Genomic DNA, 14,869 nt, shown 5'->3' on the forward strand with positions numbered 1-14,869 from the left:
TCAACAGACATTGACCAGTTTATAACTGAGATCGATTGAGGGTCACTTCTGGTCAGGAAACTCCCAGCTTATCAACCGGAGGGATTTAAAATTAAGCAGAGAAATAAAGACTTGGATTTATATTGTGCCTTTCAGCACCATCGGTCTTATGAACGTGTTTTGCAGCCAATGAAGTACTTTTTGAAGTCGACACTCGTAATGTCGGAAAGTCGGCAGACATTTCGCGCACAGCAAGCTCCCACAAACAGCAATGTGATAATGACCAGATAAGCTGTTGTGTTATGTTGATCGAGGGATAAGTTTTGGCCAGGATACCGTGGATAACTCATCTTCTCTTCTTCAAAATAATGGCCGTGGGATCTATTACGTCCACCTGAGAGAGCAGACGGGGCCTCGGTTTAATGTCTCTTCCTATAGATAGCACCTCCGACAGTACAGCACTCCCTCATCACTGCACTGGTGTGTCAGCCGAGATTTTGTGCTCAAGTCCCTGGAGTGGGGACTTGACCACAACCTAACTCAGAAGCGAGAGTGTCACCAACTGAAGCACCGCTGATAAGGTTGTGATCAATCGATCAGTTTCTTCAAACAGTAAGCAATCCTTTCACAGATAGAGTGGGTGGCTCTGAAAGGAACCAATATGTTATTTGATTAAACCTTGAACACTTTACTTACTCTTGCTGAGCCCAGCATTTGATATATTTGTCAGAAACCGCGCCTGGAGTCTTGGCTGTTCAGCCATGATCCTATTGATTTCTGGAGCAGGATCTTCAGAAGGCATTCGATAAGATGCCACATAAGCGGTTACCTGCACAAGATAAAAGTTCACGGAGTTGGGGGTAATATATTAGCATGGATAGAGGATTGGCTAACTAACAGACAACAGAGAGTCGGGATAAATGGATAATTTCCTAGTTGGCAAATTGTAATTAATGGGGTGCCGCAGGAATCGGTGCATGGGCCTCAACTATTTACAAAGTTTATTAATGACTTGGATGAAGGAACCAAGTGTAATGTAGGCAAATTTTCTGATGATACAAAGATGGGTGGAAAAGCAAATTGTGAGGAGGGCACAAAGAATCTGCAAAGGGAGTATAATGTGGGAAAATGTGAGGTTATTCATTTCGGCAGAAAAAACAGTAAAGCAAAGTATTATTTAAAGGGAGAAACGTTGCAAAATGCTGTAGTACAGAGGTACCTTTGGGTCCTTGAGCATGACATACAAGTTATTATGCAGGTACAGCAAGTAATCAAGAAAGCAAATAGAATGTTGGCCTTTATTACAAGGGGGAAGGAATATAAAATCAGAGAAGTCCTGCTACAACCTTACAGGGTATTAGTGAGACTACAACTAGAGTACTGCATTCATTTTTGATCTTCATATTTAAAGAAGGTTATACTTGCATTGGAGACAGTTCTGAGCAAGTTCACTCTGATGATTGCGGAGATGAGGGGATTGACATGAAGAAAGGTTGGGCCTGTAGTCATTGGAGTTCAAAATGATGAGTGGGGATCTTATCGAAATGTATAAGATAATGAGGGGCTTCGACAAGCATAATGCGGAAAGGATATGTCCACTCATAGGGAAAACTAGAACTAGGAGCATAGTCTCAGAATAAGGGCCGCCCATTTAAAACTGAGGTGAGGAGAAATTTCTTCACTCAGAAGGTTGTAAATCTGTGGAATTCTCTGCCCCAGACAGCTGTGAAGGCTGAGTCATTGAATATAATTAAGGCGGAGATAGACATATTTTTGAGCGATAAGGGAATAAAGGGTTACGGGGAGTGGGCAGGGAAGAGGAGCTGAGTCCATGATCTGATCAGCCATGATCTTATTAAATGGCAGAGCAGGTGCGAGGGACCAAATGGCCTACTCCTGCTCCTATTTCTTATGTTCTAGGCCAAGATCTGTTAGAGCAGCAGCTTGTGCGGCACCTTAGCAAAAACGATTAGGAAGACTGGACAGGGGAGGGTGATGGGCATCTGCTTCAGCCTGGGACAAGGGAGGGTGAGGGCAGATCTGGTTCTGGATCAGTCTGGGACAAGGGACCTGAGGGTGATCTGGTTCTGGATCAGTGTTGAACAGGCGAGGGTGAAGAGGGAGTCTTGTTCAGTCTGGACAGGGAAGGGTGAGGGTGGGGGGGTGGTTCTAGTTCTGTCTGGTACAGGAGAGGGTGGGGTGGAGCGGTCTGGTTCTGGGTCAGTCTGGGACCGGGACAATTGAGGGAGACGTTATCTGCTCCAGTCCTGTAGAGTGTCTGGTAAGTGGAGCACATTTCCTGATTGTATGCTGGGAATTGAAGATGAATGCTTTGTATTTCTGCACCCAGCCAGAGTCAGCATCTTCAGGGGAGGAGAGCTGCTGTGGCTAAATGTAACTCCCCGCAGCTCAGTGACAGTGGAGCTAACATGGGGGATCTGGCAGGGGGAGGGGGCAGAGGGATCGCTGGCCCCGTGTCTGGACCCAGTGTCGCAGCTCTGTCGGCCAAAGCTCCCCTCTTGTAGAGACCAGTGTCCCAGATCTGTGGGTTAAAGCTCTGGCATCTGCCGGGGGGGGGGGGCGGTGCAGAGGGATCGCTCCCCCGTGTGGAGACCCAGTGTCCCAGGTCTGGGGGCTTCTCCAAGGTCTGTGAGATCCCACGTGGTGTATGTGGCTTCTCGGGCTGCAGCGCAGAATGTGGGAATTCATCTTCAATCTGATTCAGGATTCATGACCGGAATGTTTGGAGAAGTTCCCCTTCTGTCTGCGGACCCTCCAGCTGCGACTCCCCCAGAAACAGTACAGATCGCGCAGCCCCTATATTGTGCAGCATGTTCAGTGTCTGTCCCTGAGCTGCCCCAGGGAGGGGGCAGTGTGTGATATCACTGTGGGGTGCAGTATGTTCAGTGTCTGACCCTGAGCTACCCCAGGGAGGGGGCAGTGTGATAACCCTGTGGTGTGCAGTATGTTCAGTGTCTGACCCTGAGCTGCCCCAGGGAGGGGACAGTGTGTGATGTCCCTGTGGGGTGAAGTATGTTCAGTGTCTGACCCTGAGCTACCCCAGGGAGGGGGCAGTGTGTGATGTCCCTATAGTGTGCAGTATGTTCAGTGTCTGACCCTGAGCTGCCCCAGGGAGGGGGCAGTGTGTGATAACCCTGTGGGGTGCAGTATATTCAGTGTCTGACCTTGAGCTACGGCAGGGAAGGGGCAGTGTGTGATGTCCCTGCTGGGTGCAGTATGTTCAGTGTCTGACCTTGAGCTACCCCAGGGAAGGGGCAGTGTGTGATGTCCCTGTGGGATGCAGTATGTTCAGTGTCTGACCCTGAGCTGCCCCAGGGAGGGGGCAGTGTGTGATGTCCCTGTGGGGTGCAGTATGTTCAGTGTCTGACCCTGAGCTGCCCCAGGGAGGGGGCAGTGTGTGATGTCCATGTGTGGTGCAGTATGTTCAGTGTCTGACCCTGAGCTGCCCCAGGGAGGGGGCAGTGTGTGATGACCTTGTGGGGTGCGGTATGTTCAGTGTCTGACCCTGAGCTGCCCCAGGGAGGGGGCAGTGTGTGATAACCCTATGGGGCGCAGTATGTTCAGTGTCTGACCCTGATCTGCTCTCATTCCTCCTGCTCTCGGGGGCAGTCACACTCCTCTCAGTCTGAGTTCTTCGGAGGGACAGCGTCATCTACTGGTGGTATTTCAAGGCACATCATATCTGGCTCCGTTTCAGAGAAATCCAAAACCAACTTGCAAATTCAATTATTTTTATCATCAATTGTTTAGCTCCATGGTGTTGCAGCCTTCTGTATTTGAATAAAACCCTTCTGATATTTTGTATTGGTCTTCAACTTAGAAGATACTAAATACATCCCAATAATATATAATCAAGGGGCTATCGGGAAGGGGAAACTTAAAACTATCACTGACACGAAAGAAAAAGTACTCTGTGAAATAATGGGACTAAAGATGGACAAGTCCCCTGGACCAAAGCTGGACAAGTCCCCTGGACCTGATAGCCTACGTCCTAGGCTCTTAAAAGAAGTGGCTGCAGAGATAGTGGATGCGTTGGGTGAAATCTGCAAAAACTCCCTGGATTGTGGAGGGGTCCCAGCAGTTTGGAAAAACACAAATGTAACATCGCTATTTAAAAATGAGGGAGACAGAAAAGAGGAAACTATAGACTAGTTAGCCTAACTGCTGTTGTTGGGAAAAAGTTGGACTCCATTAGTAAGCAGGGCATTTGGAAAATCATAATACAGTCAGGCAGAGTCAGCATGGTTTTATGAAAGGGAAATCACGTTTGACAAATTTGCTGGAGTTCTTTGAGAATATAATGAGCAAGGTTGATAAGAGAGAACCAGTGGATGTAGTGTATTTAGATTTCTAGAAGGCATTCGATAAGGTACCATGTACCTGTACAAGATAAAAGTTCACCGATTTGAGGGTAATATATTAGCACGAATAGAGGATTGGTTAACTAACAGAAGACAGAATGTCGGGATAAATGGGCAATTTTCCGGTTGGCAAATGGTGAGTCATGGCGTGCCGTAGGGATTGGCCTCAACTATTTACAATCTATATTAATGATTTGGAAGAAGGGACAGAGCGTAATGGAGCCAAATTTGATGATGATACAAAGATGGATAGGAAAGCAATTGGAGGAGGACACAAATAATCTGCAATGAAATTTAGACAAACTAAGTGAGTGGATTAATATTTGGCAGATTGAGTATAATGTCGGAAAATGTGAGGTTATCCACTATTGCAGGAAAAAAAACAATTTATTACTGAAATGAAGAGGTGTTACAAAATGCTGCAGTGCAGAGGGATCTGGGTGTCCTTATGTTTGAAACAGAAAAAGTTAATTTGCATGTACAGCAAGTAATTATAAAGCCAATAGAAATGTTGGCCTTTATTGCAAGAGGGATGGAGTATAAAAGCAGGGAAGTCTTGCTACAACAGTACAGGGTATTGGTGAGGCCACACCTGGAGTACTGCATGCAGTTTTGATCTCCGTATTTAAGGAGGGATAGACTTGCATTGGAGACAGTTCAGAGAAGCTTCACTAGTTTGATTCCTGAGATGAAGGGGTTGACTTATGTAGTTAGGTTGAGCAGGTTGAGCCTATTCTCGTTTAGAAGAATGAGAGGTGATCCTATTGAAATATATGATACTGAGGGGACTCAACAAGGTAGATGCAGAGAGGATGTTTCCACTCGTGGGGGAATCTAGAACTAGGGGTCATAGTTTATGAATAAGGGGTAGCCTATTTACATAAGATCAGAAATAGGAACAGGAGTAGGCCAAACGGCCCGTCGAGCCTGCTTTGCCATTCAATAAGATCATGGTTGATCTGATCATGGACTCAGCTCCACTTCCCTGCTTGCTCTCCACAACCCCTTATCGTTTAAGAAACTGTCTATTTCTGTCTTAAATTTATTCAATGTACCAGCTTCCACTGCTCTCTGACGCAGTGAATTCCGCAGATTTACAACCCTCAGAGAATAAATTTCTCCTCATATCAATTTTAAATGGGTGGTCGCTTATTCGAAGATCATGCCCTCTATTTCTAGTCTCCCCCATCAGTGGAAACATCCTCTCTGCATTCACTTTGTCATGCCCCCTCATAATCTTGTATGGTTCGATAAGATCACCTGTCATTCTTCTGAATTTCAATCTAATTAACCTTTCGTCATAAGTCAACCCCTCATCCCCTCAATCAACCTAGTGAAGCTTTGATTTAGAACCGAAATGATGAGAAATTTCTTCTGAGGGTCTAAATCTTTGGAATTCTCTACCCCGAGAGCTGTGGAGGCTGGGTCATTGAATATATTTAAGGTGGAGATATCCAGATTTTTGAGCGATAAAAGAGTGAAGGTTTATGGAGGGCGGGCAGGGAAGTGCTGTTGTACCCACGATCAGATCAGCCATGATCTTATTGAATGGCAGAGCAGGTTCGAGTGGCCAATGGCCTACTCTTCTCCTATTTCTTATGTTTTTTAAAGGGTGAATTATAGATGCAAACACAATCAGCGTTATTTTGTTTCTGACCATTTTCCCGTTGATTAATTGGGCAAATAACGCGAATATTAAACTCCAGCCCAGTTATAGGAGGAATCAATATCAGCAGAAAGCAAGCCCAACTGTCAGAATGGATACGATTCAGTCTGAGACAACAGCAGAATCCAAACCCTGCAGTCACTTGTGAACTCGTTGTGTCAGCAGGGTGGATGACTGAGTGAATCCCTTGCCACACTTGGCGAGGTGAACGGCCTCTCCCCAGTGTGAACTCGCTGGTGCATCAGCAGGTGGGATGTCCGAGTGAATCCCTTCCCACACTCAGAGCAGGTGAACAGCCTCTCCCCAGTGTGAACGTGCTGGTGTCTCAGCAGGTTCGATGACTGAGTGAATCCCTTCCCACACTCAGAGCAGGTGAATGGCCTCTCCCCAGTGTGAACTCTCTGGTGCATCAGCAGGTGGGATGTCAGAGTGAATCCCTTCCCACACTCAGAGCAGATGAACAGCCTCTCTCCATTGTGAATTCGCTGGTGAGTTACAAGGTGGGATGATGCAGTGAATCCCTTCCCACACTCGGTGCAGGTGAATGGCCTCTTCCCAGTGTGAACTCGCTGGTGTGTCAGCAGATAGGATGATACAGTGAATCCCTTCCCACACACAGAGCAGGTGAATGGCCTCTCCCCAGTGTGAACTCGCTGGTGTGTCAGCAGATAGGATGATACAGTGAATCCCTTCCCACACTCGGTGCAGCTGAACGCCTCTCCCCAGTGTGAACTCGCTGGTGTCTCAGCAGGTCGGATGAGATAGAGAATCCCTTCCCACACTCGGAGCAGGTGAACGGCCTCTCTCCAGTGTGAACTCGCTGGTGTCTCATCAGGTAGGATGAGGCAGTGAATCACTTCCCACACTCGGAGCAGGTGAACGGCCTCTCCCCAGTGTGACAGCGCCGATGAACTTCGGTTTCTCCATGCTGCGGGTCTCCTTGTGTCTCTCCAGGTTGGACGACCAGTTGAAGCCTGGTGCACACACAGAACACGTGTACGGGTTCTCCCCGCTGTCAAAGCTGTGATGTTTTTTCAGGCTGTGCATCTGGTTAAAACTTTTTCCACAGTCAGTGCACTGCAACACTCTCACTCGGGTGTGTTTGCTCGTGCTTTTCCAGGATCACTGATGTTTGAAATCTGTTCCCACAGACAGAACAGACAAACTTTTCTCCATCCAAATTCAAAGGCTGATGATATTCAGGTCCTGATGAATCGAGCGATTCCACCAGATCTTGACGTGATGTTTGTTTTGTGTTTCCCGTCTGCAAATCCTCCCCTTCTGATACCCTGGAAAAGGAGTTTACAAAAATCATTACTGCAAGTACAGGACAGAAATTCAGAACAGACAATTCAAGATTTTATGGAAAATTCTTTCCTCTCTTGTTCCTCCAAAGCTTTAAATTCCCACCCCATACACTGTTCCCCATCCTTGTCCTGAAATTGAAACACATCGCACGTCTGAAGGCAGCTTGTCCTATGCACCTAATTATCATCACCATCTCTGGCTGGGTTCAGTTCTACACTCACTGGTTCCCCTCCCTCTCCTCCCCTGAAGGTGCTGACTCTGGCTGGGTTCAGTTCTACAATCACTGGTTCCCCTCCGTCTCCTCCCCTGAAGATGCTGACTCTGGCTGGGTTCAGTTCTACAATCACTGGTTCCCCTCCCTCTTCTCCCCTGAAGGTGCTGACTCTGGCTGGGTTCAGTTCTACAATCACTGGTTCCCCTCCGTCTCCTCCCCTGAAGATGCTGACTCTGGCTGGGTTCAGTTCTACAATCACTGGTTACCCTCCCTCTCCTCCCCTGAAGGTGCTGACTCTGGCTGGGTTCAGTTCTAGACTCACTGGTTCCCCTCCCTCCCGCTCAATCCCAGAGGGTGCTGACTCTGGCTGGATTCAGTTAACAAAAGAACATAAGAAATAAGAGCAGGAGTAGTCGATTTGACTCTTCGGGCCTGCTCCCCCATTCAGTAAGATCATGGCTGATCTGATCATGGGCTCAGAACCAGTTCCCTGCCCGTTCCCCATAACCCTTTACTGCCTTATCACTCAAAAATCTGTCTTTCTGCCTTAAAATATATTCAATGACCGAGCCTCCACAGCTCGCTGGGGCAGAGAATTCCATAGATTTACAAACCTCAGAGAAGAAATTTCTCCTCAACTCAGTTTTTAATGGGCAGCCCTTACTTTAAGGCTTGTAAAAAGGGAACAGCAATAATCATGGGTGATTTAATCTCCATATTGATTGGAAGTATCAAATTGGTCAGGGTAGCCTTGAGGAGGAGTTCATAGAGTGCAGAAGGGACAGTTTCGTTGAGCAGTTTGTAACGGAACCAACTAGGGGGCAGGCTATCTTAAATCTGGTCCTGTGTAATGAGACAGGATTAATAAACAATCTCCAAGGTAAAGGGTTCCCTCGGAATGAGTGATCATAGTATGATTGAATTTCAAATTCAGATGGAGGGTGAGAAAGTTGGATCTCTAAAAAGCGTACTCAGCTTGAATAAAGGAGACTATGAGGGCAGAGTTGGGTAAAGTGAACTGGGAAAATAGATTAAAGTGTAGGACGGTTGATGAACAGTGGTGTACAATTAAGGAGATATTGCACAACTCTCAAGAAAAATATAATCCAGTGAGGAGGAAAGGGTATAAGAGAAAAGATAACTATCCATGGCTATATAAGAAATAAAGGACAATATCCAATTAAAAACAAGGGCATACAAAGTGGCCAAAACAAGTGGGAGGACAGAAGACTGGTAAGCTTTTAAACGCCATCAAAGAACGACTGAAAAAATGATTAAGAAAAGGAAGATAGACTATGAAAGTAAACTAGCGCAAAATATAAAAACAGATAGCAAGAGTTTCTATAGGTATATAAAATGGAAAAGGGTGGCTAAAGTAAACGTTGGTACCTTAGAGGACGAGACCGGGGAATTAATAATGTGGGATATGGAGATGGCAGAAACTCTGAACAAATATTTTGTATCAGTCTTTATGGTAGACGACACTAACAATATTCCGACAGTGGATAGTGAAGGGGCTATGGAGAGGCGGGGAGGCGGGGGAGAAGGAACTTAACACAATCACAATCACTAAGGAGGTGGTACTCAGTAAAACATAAAACTAGGTGCAGGAGTAGGCCATTCGGCCCTTCGAGCCTGCACCGCCATTCAATGAGTTCATGGCTGAACATGCAACTTCAGTACCCCATTCTCGCCATACCACTTGATCCCCCGAGTAGCAAGGACTAAATCTAACTCCTTTTGGAATATATTTAGTGAATTGGCCTCAACAACTTTCTGTGGTAGATTTCCACAGGTTCACCACTCTCTGGATGAAGAAGTTTCTCCTCATCTCGGTCCGAAATGGCTTACCCCTTATTCTTCGACTATGACCCCTGGTTCTGGACTTCACCAATATTGGGTAAGATAATGGGACTAAAGCTAAATAAATCCCTTGGACTTGATGGCTTGCATTCTAGGGTCTTGAGAAATAACGGCAGCGATTGTGGATGAATTGGTTGTAATTTACCAAAACTTCATGGATTCTGGAGAGGTCCCAGCAGATCGAAAAACTGCAAATGTAACTCCACTATTTAAAAAAGGAGGCAGACATAAAGCAGGAAACTGGAGACCAGTTAGCCTAACATCTGTAGTTGGGAAAATATTAGATTCCATTATTAAAGAAGCAGTAGCAGGACATTTTGTAAAGCAAAATTCGGTCAGGCAAAGTCACCATGGATTTATGAAGGGGAGATCATGTTGGACAAATTTGCTGGAGTGCTTTGAGGATGTAACGAACAGGATGGATAAAGGGGAACCAGTGGATGTGGTGTATTTGAACTTTCAGAAGGCATTTGACAAGTCGCCACATAAAAGGTTACTGCACAAGATAAAAGTTCATGGGGGGTGAGGGTAATATATTGAATGGATAGAGGATCGGCTAACGAACAGACAACAGAGAGTCAATCTCTGTTTGGCACCCAATCACTAGTGGGGTGCCACAGGGATCAGTGCTGGGACCCCAACTATTTACAATATATATGCACGATTTGGAGGATGGGACCGAGTGTAACGTAGTCACGTTTGCTGACGATACAAAGATGGGAACAAAAGCAATGTGTGAGGAAGACACAAAAAATCTGCAAAAGGACATGGTCAGGCTAAGTGAGTTGGCAAAAATTTGGCAGATGGATAAGAATGATAGAAAGTATGAGGTCATGTACTTTGGCAGAAATAAATCAAAGAGCAAGTTATTATTCAAATGGAGAAAGATTGCAAAGTGTCACAGTACAGTGGGACCTGGGGGTACTTATGCATGAAAAACAAAAGGATAGTATAAAGGTACAGCAATTGAACAGGAAAGCCTTTATTGCAAAGGGGACGGAGTATAAAAGCAGGGAAGTCATACTACAGCTATATAAGGTATTGGTGAGGCCACACCTGGAATACTGTGTGCAGTTTTGGTTTCAATGTTTAATAAAGGATATTCCTGCTTTGGAGGCAGTTCAGGGAAGGTTCACTCGGATGATTCCGGGGATGAGGGGCTTGACTTATGCGGAAAGGTTGAGTAGGTTGGGCATCTACTCATTGGAATTCAGAAGAATGAGGTGATCTTATCGAAACATATAAGATTATGAAGAGGCATGACAAGGTGGATGCAGAGAGGATGTTTGCCTTCCAGATCACTTGCTGTATCTGCAGACTAACTTTTTGTGTTTCGTGTAGGTCCCTCTGTACTGCAGCACTTTGCAATTTTTCTCCATTTAAATTATAATTTGCAGTATTTTGCTTCTGCCAAAGTGGATAACCTCATATTTTCCCACCTTATACTACATCTGCCAAATTTGTGCCCACTCGCTTAGCCTGTCTATATCTCTTTGCAGATGTTTTGTGTCCTCCTCACAGTTTGCTATCCCATCCATCTTTGTATCATCAGCAAACTTGGTTACATTATACTCTGCCCCTGCATCAAAGTCATTAATATAGATTGTAAAAAGTTGAAGACTCAGCACCGATCCCTGCAGCACCCCACTAGTCCATGTTTGCCAATCAGAAAATGACCCATTCATCCTGACTCTCCTTTTACTGTTCTTTAGCCAATCCTCTATCCATGCTAATATATTATCCCCAACCTCATAAACTTCTATCTTATACAGTAACCTCTTAACACCTTGTCGAATGCCTTCTGGAAATAATCCAAATAAACCACATCCACTGGTTCCCCCTTATCCAACCTGCCCGTTACATTCTCAAAGAGTTTCAGCAAATTTGTCAAACATAATTTCCCATTCATAAAACCATGTTGAATTATGCTGCTCCAAATGGCCTGCAACTGCTTCCTTAATAATAGATGTTGGATAGATACTGTCTCTCGCATTCTCTCACACTATGTGACAGGTAAGTGTTGGATAGATACTGTCTTTCTCATTCTCTGACACTATGTGACTGGTGAGTGTTGGATAGATACTGCCTCTCTCATTCTCTGACACTATGTGACAGGTAAGTGTTGGATAGATACTGTCTCTCGCATTCTCTCACACTATGTGACAGGTGAGTGTTGGATAGATACTGCCTCTCACATTCTCTCACACTATGTGACTGGTGAGTGTTGGATAGATACTGCCTCGCGCATTCTCTCACACTATGTGACAGGTGAGTGTTGGATAGATACTGCCTCTCACATTCTCTCACACTATGTGACTGGTGAGTGTTGGATAGATACTGCCTCGCGCATTCTCTCACACTATGTGACAGGTGAGTCTTGGATAGATACTGCCTCTCTCATTCTCTGACACTATGTGACAGGTGAGTGTTGGATAGATACTGTCTCTGTCATTCTCTGACACTATGTGACAGGTAAGTGTTGGATCGATACTGCCTCTCGCATTCTCTCACACTATGTGACAGGTGAGTGTTGGATAGATACTGCCTCTCTCATTCTCTGACACTATGTGACAGGTGAGTGTTGGATAGATACTGCCTCTCTCATTCTCTCATACTATGTGACAGGTGAGTGTTGGATAGATACTGCCTCTCACATTCTCTCACACTATGTGACAGGTGAGTGTTGGATAGATACTGCTTCTCACATTCTCTCACACTATGTGACAGGTGAGTGTTGGATAGATACTGCCTCTCACATTCTCTCACACTATGTGACAGGTCAGTGTTGGATAGATACTGCCTCTCACATTCTCTCACACTATGTGACTGGAGAGTGTTGATAGATACTGCCTCTCACATTCTCTCACACAATGTGACTGGTGAGTGTTGGATAGATACTGCCTCTCACATTCTCTCACACTATGTTACAGGTGAGTGTTGGATAGATACTGTCTCTCTCATCCTCTCACACTATGTGACAGGTGAGTGTTGGATAGGTACTGCCTCTCACATTCTCTCACACTATGTGACAGGTGAGTGTTGGATAGATACTGCCTCTCACATTCTCTGATACTATGGGCCCAAGTTTCCACACGATAAAAAACGGACGCCCCTCCGAGCTGGGCGCCTGTTTTTCGCGCCTAAAACGGCACCGGAAAAAAAACTCGCGATTCTGGAGAGTCCTGCAGCTCCTTGTCTGTTTGGCGTGGCGCCCAGGGGGGCGGAGCCTACACTCGCGCCGATTATGTAAGTGGGAGGGGGCGGGTACTATTTAAATTAGTTTTTTTCCTGCCGGCAACGCTGCACGTGCGTGTTGGAGCGTTCGCGCACGCGCAGTGTGAAGGAAACATTGGCACTCGGCCATTTTTGTAGTTCTTTGCAGCTGTTTAATTTTTGAACATTTTTTAATAAAACCGCATTGCCATCAGCACATCAGCACTGAGGCTTCCTGCTTACTGCCCCTCCCTCCCTCCTGTTCGCGGGAACGACGCTGAGCTGAGTGTAAGGCTTCCACCTCAAGTGGAAGGCTGCTTGCTGCCTGGTTACTGCCTGCTGCCTGGTGACTGCCTGCCCCTCCCTCCCTTTCGCGGGAACGACGCCACATCGCTGAGCTGACTGGAAGCACTTTCACACAGGTAAGAAGATGGTTTATTTAATATTTTCTTTGCTTATAAATGTTTATGCAGGTTGGATTTATCTGTATAATATTTGTAGAAATATAAATAAGGATTTGTTGTAGAATTTAATGACTTCCCCTCCCCCGCCTCCCCCCCCCCCCCCGACCTCATTTTGGGTGCCTACTTTGTAACCTGCGCCTGATTTTTTAATGTGTTTTTTCAGTTCTACAAAAATCTTCACTTGCTCCATTCTAAGTTAGTTTGGAGTACGTTTTCACTGTGGAAACTTTGAAATCAGACGTCAGTGGCCAGACACGCCCCCTTTTGAAGAAACAATTCCGTTCCAAAGTAGAACTGTTCTACCTGACTAGAACTGCAGAAAAAAAAATGTGGAGAATTGCGATTTCTAATATAGTCCATTCTCCACCAGTTGCTCCTAAAAATCAGGCGCAAATCATGTGGAAACTTGGGCCCTATATGACAGGTGAGTGTTGGATAGATACTGCCTCTGCCATTTTCTGACACGATGTGACAGGTGAGTGTTGGATAGATACTGCCTCTCTCATTCTCTGACACTATGTGACAGGTGAGAGTTGGATAGATACTGCCTCTCTCATTCTCTGACACTATGTGACAGGTGAGTGTTGGATAGATACTGCCTCTCTCATTCTCTGACACTATGTGACAGGTGAGTGTTGGATCGATACTGTCTCTCTCATTCTCTGACACTATGTGACAGGTGAGTGTTCGACAGATACTGCCACTTTCAATCTCCGGTGCAGTATCAGCGTGGGACTGATCAGTGATTATAGGATAGATACTTAGACTTTCACTCTCTGATCTATTGACAGGTATATATAGAGTTAATATTGTTGGTGTCTGGTACGCGAGTGTGGATTGGACTTTCTATCTGTCCATCTCTGGTATGTGAATGAGGATTTTCCTCTATATATCAGTATCTGATACGAAACTGTGTTTTTTATTCTGTACCTGTCAATTTCTGGTAATTGCCTGTGGGTTTCATTCTGTAACTTTCCATTCCTGGTGTGTTAGTGTGTGTTTTATGCTGTATCTGTCCATCTCTATTATGTGAATGTGAGCTCTACTCCATACCCATCATTCTCCAGTATGTTAGTATTGTTTAACTGTGTACCACCAATTCCTGATAGAGTGTCCGTTTTACTTTCTAACTGTCAATTTGTGTTATGTAGGCGAATGTTTATGCTGAATCTCTCGATCTCTGGTATGAGTGTGGGCCTTTCTCTGTATCTCTCCATTTCTGTATTGGGAGACTGGGTTTTATTCTGTACTTGTCAAGTCCTGATATGTGATTGTGGGCCTTACTCTCTACCTGCCAGTTTCTGCTTAATTGAGAGTGAACTTTCCTTTGTACCTGACAGTTTCTGGTATGGAAGAGTGGTCTTTACCCTGTACCTGTCAATTACTGGTAAGTGAGTAAGGGCATTTCACTGTGTCTGTCAATTTATGTTATGGGAATATAGATTTTAATACGTTAGTCTCTGATGTGTGAGTGTGGGTTTTACACTGCGTCTCTCAGTCTTTGATATGCAAGTGTGTGTATTTTTCTGTACCTGTCAGGTTTCGGTAAATGTGTTGAGGTTTAATCTGTGCATCTCAGTTTCTGCTGTTAATCTGGGATTAATCTGTACCTATTTGTTCCTGCTACTTGATTGTATATTTTAGACTGTGTAAATTCCTGGATTCTTTTACCTCGATCTGGTTCAGTAAAGTTACTGAGTCGAATAGCTCTTGTGCTTTGAACAAAGCAATCTTTATTACCGGCCAGTAAGACCTATCAGACAGAAGATATACTCTCTGG

The 14,869-nt window shown here is 45.2% G+C and overlaps 2 pseudogenes; one reads left to right on the plus strand and one right to left on the minus strand.

Annotated features, from left to right (window-relative positions):
• Positions 1–667: 667 nt before the first annotated feature.
• On the minus strand, positions 668–8,266 carry LOC139241617 (zinc finger protein 519-like; annotated as a pseudogene).
• A 181-nt stretch (positions 8,267–8,447) lies between these two features.
• The window catches only part of LOC139241619 (beta-1,4 N-acetylgalactosaminyltransferase 1-like), a 59,721-nt pseudogene continuing 53,299 nt past the window's right edge, over positions 8,448–14,869 (plus strand).

The sequence above is a fragment of the Pristiophorus japonicus genome, unplaced genomic scaffold, assembly GCF_044704955.1.
Source record: "Pristiophorus japonicus isolate sPriJap1 unplaced genomic scaffold, sPriJap1.hap1 HAP1_SCAFFOLD_112, whole genome shotgun sequence".
NCBI lineage: Eukaryota > Metazoa > Chordata > Chondrichthyes > Pristiophoridae > Pristiophorus > Pristiophorus japonicus.